Source organism: Colobus angolensis, unplaced genomic scaffold (genome assembly GCF_000951035.1).
Source record: "Colobus angolensis palliatus isolate OR3802 unplaced genomic scaffold, Cang.pa_1.0 Scaffold403, whole genome shotgun sequence".
NCBI classification, from domain to species: Eukaryota; Metazoa; Chordata; class Mammalia; order Primates; family Cercopithecidae; genus Colobus; species Colobus angolensis.
Window position 1 is genome coordinate 1,391,350 of NW_012117411.1, and position 8,963 is coordinate 1,400,312.

Here is an 8,963-nt window from a genome sequence, read left to right on the forward strand (position 1 = left end):
TCATCCTGTTCTTTGCTGGCCTATAATGTTTTGCTGGAAGTTCACTGTTAGTCTAATGAAGATTCCTTTATATATGAGTTAATGCTTTTCTCCTGCTGCTTTTAAAATTCATTGTCTTTGATTTTTGACAATTTGACTACAACATGCTTCAGAGAGGACCTGCTTGGGTTAAATCTAATTGGGATTCTTTGAGCTTTCTGGATCTGGATGACCATCTATCTCCCAAGACTTGAGAAGTTTTCTGCTGTGATTTTATTAAATATGTTTTCCTCTCCTTTGCCCTTCTCTTCTCCTTGTAGAACACCCATAATATGAATATTTATTCACTTAATGGTGTCTCATACATCTGTAGGCTTTCTTCATTTCTATAAAATTATAACAAATGATTTATCTCAAGTTCTATGAGTTTAAAGTTTTTCAGAAGTTATTACAGAAGTCAACACTGAAATCAGAAACAAACTTTCACAGCTGTAGCATTTATAATAAAGTCAATATCTACACGACCTTAATTTAAGAGATTTAGGGTGTTTCCATGATTCAGAATCCATGACTAAAGTTTCAAAGTCCAGATCCAAGTCAGAAACAAGGGCACTTACAAAGTAATCAATAGAAGGACACTTCTGAAGCATACCTTCAACAATGATCATGGGCTCCTTGCCTCCACTGTGGGCCAGCATCTCCCTGCAATAGCACTCCCTGGTGGCCCTGTTAAAAGGATTTTGTAGAAAACATTCCTTCCAAACCATGGAAGTGACTGTCCTAGACATGAAGTAAGAGCAGTATTTGGCACCACAGCCCACGAGGTAGCTGATCCGCAGCTTCCAGGCAGTATTTGGAACATATGGTAAGCCATAGAATGTCTCTTGTGTTTCCTTGAGAATGTCTGTGGTTGAACTCTTCAGGGGATGCTTTCCCTGGTAGATTTGATCCAGAGTGGCATAAAAGACCTGAAGTTTCATATTGGCTGCGGCACAAACCTTTTTAGATTCACAAAGCTGAGACACCATATTTTTTTGGCAGTAGCCCATTCTAATTATGTCTGGCAAACTGGTTGCTCAATAATCATTTGCAAAGTACTCCATTAGAATAGAAGGAACCTCTGCAAAATCAGTGGGACAGCCTGGTTCCGGTGACGTGTTGGTAACAAATACATCCTGGCATTCAATGCATAGCATGTCCCATTTCATGGACAAGATTTTCCTTCATTCCAGCAGTTAGCAAAGTTGGTGAACTCCTTGAGGAATGGGGAAGATTGAGCATAAGAACTATGACTGGGAGTTGATAGTCTCTGTCTTCCTTTAATCTGCCTCCATGGATTGTAAAATGGCAATCCTGATGTGGTTTGTCTGCTTGCTGAAGAAAATCAAAGTAAAATGCACCCCAATAATCCTTCAGATTCATGAATGATGGCCAGTTTTTGGACATCTTCACACATACCTCTCCTTTTGCAGGCTATTCTGCATATAAGGAAATCCCCAACAGTTTGTTAAGCCAAATATTCAGGCCTTCCATGCATGCTCCAAGGGAGAAAAACAGGCAATATAAGCCAGGCTCAATATTATACCTATGTTCATGAATCACATCACTGTGGTAGCAGGGGTCCCAAGGCATTACTTTGGAATTTTGAGAATTCTGTTTAATTTTCATCCCTTATATCATCTCAAAATCTTTTCGAGTTCTTTCAGAAAGTTGGTCAGAGAATTTCTCAAGGAACTGGATGACAGTCTCTGAATTTTTAACTATTGTTCCTTAGAGAGCCCTGTGGGAAAACATAGAATACCTATCAACTTTTCCAGAAGCTCTCTGTTGCTGAGCAATTCTTCTAAACATTTTCATTGACCAGTATTGGGATAAAGAAAAATTTTGTAAGCAGCTTCTCACACCAAGTCACCTTGTGCTTCTGCATGGAGACCATCAATTATGATACGATCCCCATCAGATAAAAGTTATGGTGAACGTGTTCTGATAAGAGATGTTTCTCAGTCTTGTTGGGAAAGTTGTTTGCCATAAGATGTGGACTACTCAAATCCAAGATTTTAACATTGAGGTCTACTGCTCTTTTACACTTTTCTTTGTCTAGATGGATTCCACTAATTTCAAAATCAAATATAAACAGTTCAGCCACTTGCCTGGTTTCTGGATCAAGGGAATCCACAATTTTTTTTTTTTTTTTAAATCAGGTAGTAATTTTTGCAAACTTTGACATAATTCCATATTTGTGTTCAACCAAGTCAGCCACTCTGCACAAGGAATCTTAGAGCTCATCAAAGATGCACACAATCTGGGGTCCAGGGGGGTGGAACATGCATGTTCCACAAGCAATTCTGTCTTCCTCAAGGCTTTTTATTGTGCAATATGAAATCTTTCTGCAGCGCTGAGCCCAGGATATCCAAAAAGACTCCAGTGCTCACTAAACAGGTCTAAGCGTAGCCCTGCAGCTTGACATTGATGGTGGAATCCACCAGGGACCAGCTGGTGCTGACCCTTCCACATGGGTCTCGGCTCTGAGACTGCCCCTGCCTACCTGCCCTGGCCACAGGGACACTACTCCAGCTCTGAAGCGGCCTAGCCTTTGGGCACATAGTGTTTGTGGAGTTTGGGCACATAGTGTTTGTGGAGTAGCCTCATGCCCAGCTGCAAGACCCTTGCCCCAGTGCTGCAGTTCCAGCCAGGAGTGCACGCTTTGCACTTCTGGGCTTTCTTCATTTTTAAAATGCTTTTTTCTTTCCTTTCCTTTTCTTTTCTTTTCTTTCTTTTCTTTCTTTTCTCTTTTCTTTTCTTTTCTTCTTTCCTTTCTTTCCTTTCCTTTCCTTTCTTTCCTTCCTTCCTTCCTTCCTTCCTTCCTTCCTTCCTTCCTTCCTTCCATTCACCTGTGATATCAAAACACCTGTCTTCAAGTTCAGAAATTATTTCTTCTGCTTGGTCTAGTTTGTTGTTGAAGCTCTTGATTGTATTTTGCCATTTCATTCACTGAATTCTTCAGTTCTAGGATTTCCGTTTGGCTCTTTTTTTAAAGATATCTCTCTTTGTTGGATTTCTCATTCAAATTATTACTTTCCTGATTTCACTGAATTGTCTATCTGTATTCTCTTATATCTCACTGAGTTTCCCTAATATTATTATTTAGAATTCTTTTTCTGGCAGTCGACAGATTTCATTATGATTGGGGACTATTACTGGAGACTTTTTTTCCTTTAGAAGTGTCATGTTTCCTTTCTTTTTCGTGTTCAACATGTTCCTACATTGATTTCTGTGTATCTGGTAGAAAAGTTGCCTCTTCCAATTTTATTAAGTAGGTTTCATAGGGAAAGGCTTATTTGTATGAATGGGCCTTGGAGTGTTGTTGGCCTTGGTTCCGGGTGGACACTCTAGTGTAGTCTCCATGTAGTTGTTTCTTTTTGTTTTGTTTTGTTTTGTTTTCAGCTGTAATCCACACTAGTAACATTTATGAGTGTCTCAGTGGCCTAGACTAAGATTTTGATGGTAGTGGTGTGGCTTTGCTGGGAGTGGGTTCTCCAGGCTGTTTCTTAGGTTGTGGGAGTGTGTGTGCACATGGTGGTTCAGTTACCTTGGGGTCTGGCTCACTGGCAATGGGGCTGTTACTCTGGCTGGGAGCATGGGCACACGTTTGCTTGGCGGGCCTTGTGGCATGCCTCCCAGGAGTAGATTTGTGGGATTGTTTCTCAGGCCCAGAATGTAGGCACATAGCTGGTCAACTGGCTTGGGAGTATATCTGTCTACCAGGGACAACCTACAGTATTGTTTTTAGGCCTGAGACATGGGTGTAAGGCTGCTCAGATGGCCTAAGGGTGTGTCTGCTCTGGGGAAGGGGGACCCACCGGAGTGTTTCTCAATTTTGGGACACAGGTGTTAGGCAGCTCAGCTAGCTCAGGGTAGCCTTTTGGGACTGTTTCTCAGGTCTGGGTCATGGGCTTAAAGCTGCTTGGTTGGCCTAGGGGTGTGCCCACCAGAAGCCAGACTGCAGGACTGTGTCTCAGATCTTGATTGCAGGTGCAGGGCCATTGGGCAGGCTAGGGGCATGTCTGCTGGGGAGTGGGAGGACACTACAGGGACAGGGCTATTTTTCAGGTCCTGAGAAGAAGTGCGTAGTTGCTCCACCAGCCTGATGTGTGTATTAGCTGTTCAGAGGCTTGGATGCCTCTCCTACTTTGAGGGGGGCATGCAGTGGTTGGACTGGCTCAAGGTTGAGTTCACCCTGTGTAGGACTGCCAGACTGTTCATTCAGCTGGAAGTGTGGCAGCAGGGATGGGTGGGTTACCTTGCTGTGCAAGACCTGAGTCACAGCTTACCCTGGGCCTAAGTTTTGTGCAGATAGAGTTGTGGCATTTAGCCACCTGTGTAGGCTTGGTGAAATTAAGATGAAGCCCCAGTATTGGAGAGGAACAGTGGCTACTGGCCATCAGAACAAGGTGCACTATAGAGGCAGCTCTGTTCTCATGATGCTGTGCAGCACCAGCTTGTCTTGCAGAGGGCGAGTGGTGGGTGGGAAGTACACACGTCATGCCCTTAAACTGGGGCAATGCAGCTGCATGAATTCCTGGCAGTTCTCCAAACTGGGCTCAGGGCTTGCAAGGAGCATGTGATTCTCCTGTAGTAAGAACTGTGGGTGTTTGTGGTGGCAATGGCAACTGGTGGGGATCTTTTGCCTACCTTTTCCCCTGAAATGGGAAGTTCCTCCTAACTCCAGGCAGATTCAATCTGAGCAGGGGAGATGGTTGCAGACACTGGGTACCTCCATGCCGTCCTCCTGGATTTCCGATGAATCACCACAGGTGCATCTCCACTCCCTCGCTGCACACCAGCACTCTCCCTTCAACATCCCAGTAAAATCTTAGCTGTTTATTCGTTGCCTTGGTCCTTTCTTGTGGGAGGGATCAGTATCAAGCATCTCTAGTCAGCCATTTTGATGAAGTCACTTCTTTACTTGTACATAAAAGCAATGATGATTTCCTTGGCTTGCCAGAGAGCTGAAAGTTAAAATTTCATTTGAGAATATAATGCCAGGCTCCCAGTGAGCTCCCTTTTTATAGAACTAGCAATCTTTCTACCATTCTTTTAAATTTATTTTTAATTTTCCAATAGCAAATCATTAAATAATCCAGACTTCCCATTGCGTGTAGTTTTTAAGCTGCTAGCACCACCATCTTCATTTTATTTATCAAGCTAACAAACAGAAAAATTAGACCTAGAGTCTGGCTTTTCTGACCCATATATAATACATACAGTCATAGGTCTAATAAAGTTCATTTATACCATAAAAAGTAGCAAATTATAATTTTTACAATAAACATATTTTGCCAAAAATAAAAAAGGGAATAAAATGTCTTACATGCCTCCTTGTTAAAAGAAACTTTAAAAAATATTTTTTTCTTGCTTTCAGTGTGGTTAGGGAAACTTTAACAAAAATTGACTATCATGGGAAGATCTTTCTATTAATAGCTCTGGAAGAGAGTGTATCTATCTTAGGAGGCATGCTGCTTCCCATAAGTGAAGATAATAAGAGAAATGGCCTCTATCCATTGTAGCCATTAAGATCCTGTTAGGATACAGCAGTCACACTACTAATTTAACAGAAAATATAACATAAGGAATTGTTAATTAGGTATAAAGTTGTTAATTAGGTGGCTAAAAAGGCAAAAAGAAAACATAAAGCAACTGCAGGAGCAGATACCACCCCTAGGGCTGGGAGAACAAAGGGAAGAGGTTGCATATACAGGTTTGAGTATTTCTTATCCAAAATGCTTAGGACCAGAAGTGTTTGATTTCAGCTTTCTTCAGATTTTGGAATATTTGCATATACATAATGAGATACCTTGGGGATGGCACCCAAGTCTAAACATGGAATTCACTTATGTTCCATATACATATATATAGCCTGAAGATAATTTTATATAAGATTTTAAATAATTTTGTGGATAAAAGTTTTGACTGTATTTTGGATGTGACCCATCACATGAGGTCAACTGTAAAAATTTCCACCTGTGGCATCATGTCAGCCCTCAGTTTCAGATTTTGGAGCATTTAAAATTTCAGGTTGTTGAATTAGGGATGTTCAATCTGTATTAAAACTTGGAAGCTTGGAGACAAGAAGCTCTGAAACTCAGATCTCTGAAAAGGGGTCTTTAGCTAGCTAGTTGTGTCTTTGATGAGGTTCAAAAAGGCTGGTTCTGTAAGAGTTGTGATGGGAAGGACTTACCCTCTCAGGGTGAGGCAGCACTGGGGAGCGGAATTGCCTTTTTAGGGCAAAAAAGCATTGTAGGACTGATGCTTCCAGGAAGAGGAAGCAAGCAAGAGCAAGTAGTTCTTTCTTCCTATCTCCACCTTGTGCTCTCCTTCTAAACAACCTCCTGTCATCACCATAATTGGCAGAACTTAAGAGGGAGCCAGCTGGAATGTAGTTTGTAAAGTCTCAGTTCCAGCATCATGTAGCACAGAATGGATAAGTTTGGTGCTGAGATACAAAAACTTAGTAATGAGCACATTCATTTAATTCTAAATAAAGTGTTTTCCCCACCTATCCAATATCTTTGTTTCCTATGTTCTTGAGATGATCAGAATGTTTTGACATGAAATAATTGAATATTATTGTAACTTACGCTTTACTATCACTTTAACCAAGGCTGAATCAAAGTTAACTTTTACTTCTTTCTGTTATTGTCAGGGAGGGGAGGGGGGTGTACACAGGGATTAGTTGGGAAGAGGGGAAAGATTACTTTTAATTTCTGTAACGGAATAATACTTTTACTGTTGACCACCTCAAATATGTTGGAGATACATGGAGTATAAATTATAAATCAATAAAACTCAGCTGTGCCAACTAATAAGAGACTCCCAACAATTCCCCAATTATCTAAGCTTGGGGTGGGGATGGGAATGTACAATTTTACTGGTGAAGAATTAGCAGCAGGAGATGTTGGAAGAAAGATAGTCTGAGCAGACACACACAACACTTCTTCAGTCTGAACTCTGTTTTCATTCACCCAAAGGCTACCAGCCTAAAGGTGTGGTGCCTTCCAATTTCTGGATGAAAAAGCCACTAGGGGCAGGGGTGGTTGCAAGATGACTGAATAGAAACAGCTCCAGCCTCCAGCTCCCAGTGTGACACTGAAGATGGGTGATTTCTGCATTTCCAACTGAGATACCGGGTTCATCTTACTGGTGCATGTCGGACAGTGAGTGCAGAACAGTGGGTGTAGCCCACTGAGTGACAGCTGAAGCAGGGAGAGGCATCGCCTCACCTGGGAAGCGCAAGGGGGAAGGGAATTCCCTTTCCTAGTCAAGGGAAACCATGACACACAACACCTGGAAAATCTGGTCACTCCCACCCTAATACTGTGCTTTACCAAGGGTCTTAGCAAACGGCACACCAGGAGATTATATCCTGCACCTGGCTCAGAGGGTGCCATGCCCAAAGAGCCTCCCTCATTGCTAGCACAGCAGTCTGAGATCTAACTGCAAGGTGAGAGCGAGGCTGGGGGAGGGGTGCCTGCCACTGCTGAGGCTTAAGTAGGTAAAAAAAAAAGCGGCCTGGAAGCTCGAACTGGGTGGAGCCCACCGCAGCTCAAGGAGGCCTGCCTGCCTCTGTAGACTCCACCTCTGGGGACAGGGCATAGCCAAACAAAAGGCAAGAGAAACCTCTGCAGATTTAAATGTCCCTGTCTGACAGCTTTGAAGAGAGTAGTGATTCTCCCAGCACAGAGTTTGAGATCTGAGAATGGACAGACTGTCTGCTCAAGTGGGTCCCTGACCCCTGAGTAGCCTAACTTGGATATATCCCCCACTAGGAGCAGACTGACACCTCACACCTCACACGGCCAGGTACCCCTGGGAGACGAAGATTCCAGAGGAATGATCAGGCAGCAACATTTGGTGTTCAGCAGTATTCACTCTTCTGCAGCCTCTGCTGCTGATACCCAGGCAAACAGGGTCTGGAGTGGACCTCCAGCAAACTCCAATAGACCTGCAGCTGAGGGTCCTGACTGTTAGAAGGAAAACTAACAAACAGAAAGGACATCCACACCAAAACCCCATCTGTACATCACCTTCATCAAAGACCAAAGGTAGATAAAACCACAAAGATGGGGAAAAAGCAGTGCAGAAAAGCTGAAAATTCTAAAAATCCTACCGCCTCTCCCCCTCCTAAGGAACGCAGCTCCTCGCCAGCAACAGAACAAAGCTGGATGGAGAATGACTTTGACGAGTTGAGAAAAGAGGGCTTCAGACGATCAAACTTTTCTGAGCTAAAGGAGGAAGTTCGAACCCATCGCAAACAAGCTAAAAAACTTGAAAAAAGGTTAGACGAATGGCTAACTAGAATAACCAATGTAGAGAAGTCCTTAAATGACCTGATAGAGCTGAAAAACATGACACAAGAACTATGTGACAAATGCACAAGCTTCAGTAACCAACTCGATCAACTGGAAGAAAGGGTATCAGTGATTAAAGATCAAATGAATGAAATGAAGTGAGAAGAGAAGTTTAGAGAAAAAAGAGTGAAAAGAAATGAACAAAGCCTCCAAGAAACATGGAACTATGTGAAAAGACCAAATCTATGTCTGATTGCTGTACCTGAAAGTGACAGGGAGAATGGAACCAAGTTGGAAAACACTCTGCAGAATATTACCCAGGAGAACTTCCCCAACCTAGCAAGGCAGGCTAACATTCAAATTCAGGAAATACAGAGAATGCCACAAAGATACTCCTCAAGAAGAGCAACTCCAAGACACATAATTGTAAGATTCACCAAAGTTGAAATGAAGGAAAAAATGTTAAGGGCAGCCAGAGAGAAAAGTCATGTTACCCACAAAGGGAAGCCCATCAGACTAACAGCAGATCACTTGGCAGAAACTCTACAAGCCAGAAGAGAGTGAGGGCCAATATTCAACATTCTTAAAAGAATTTTCAACCCAGAATTTCATATCCAACCAAACTAAGTTTCATAA

General features: G+C 42.5%; 1 pseudogene; it reads right to left on the minus strand.

Annotated features, from left to right (window-relative positions):
- Positions 1 to 488: 488 nt before the first annotated feature.
- Positions 489 to 2,265, minus strand: LOC105521675 (annotated as a pseudogene).
- Positions 2,266 to 8,963: the final 6,698 nt, after the last annotated feature.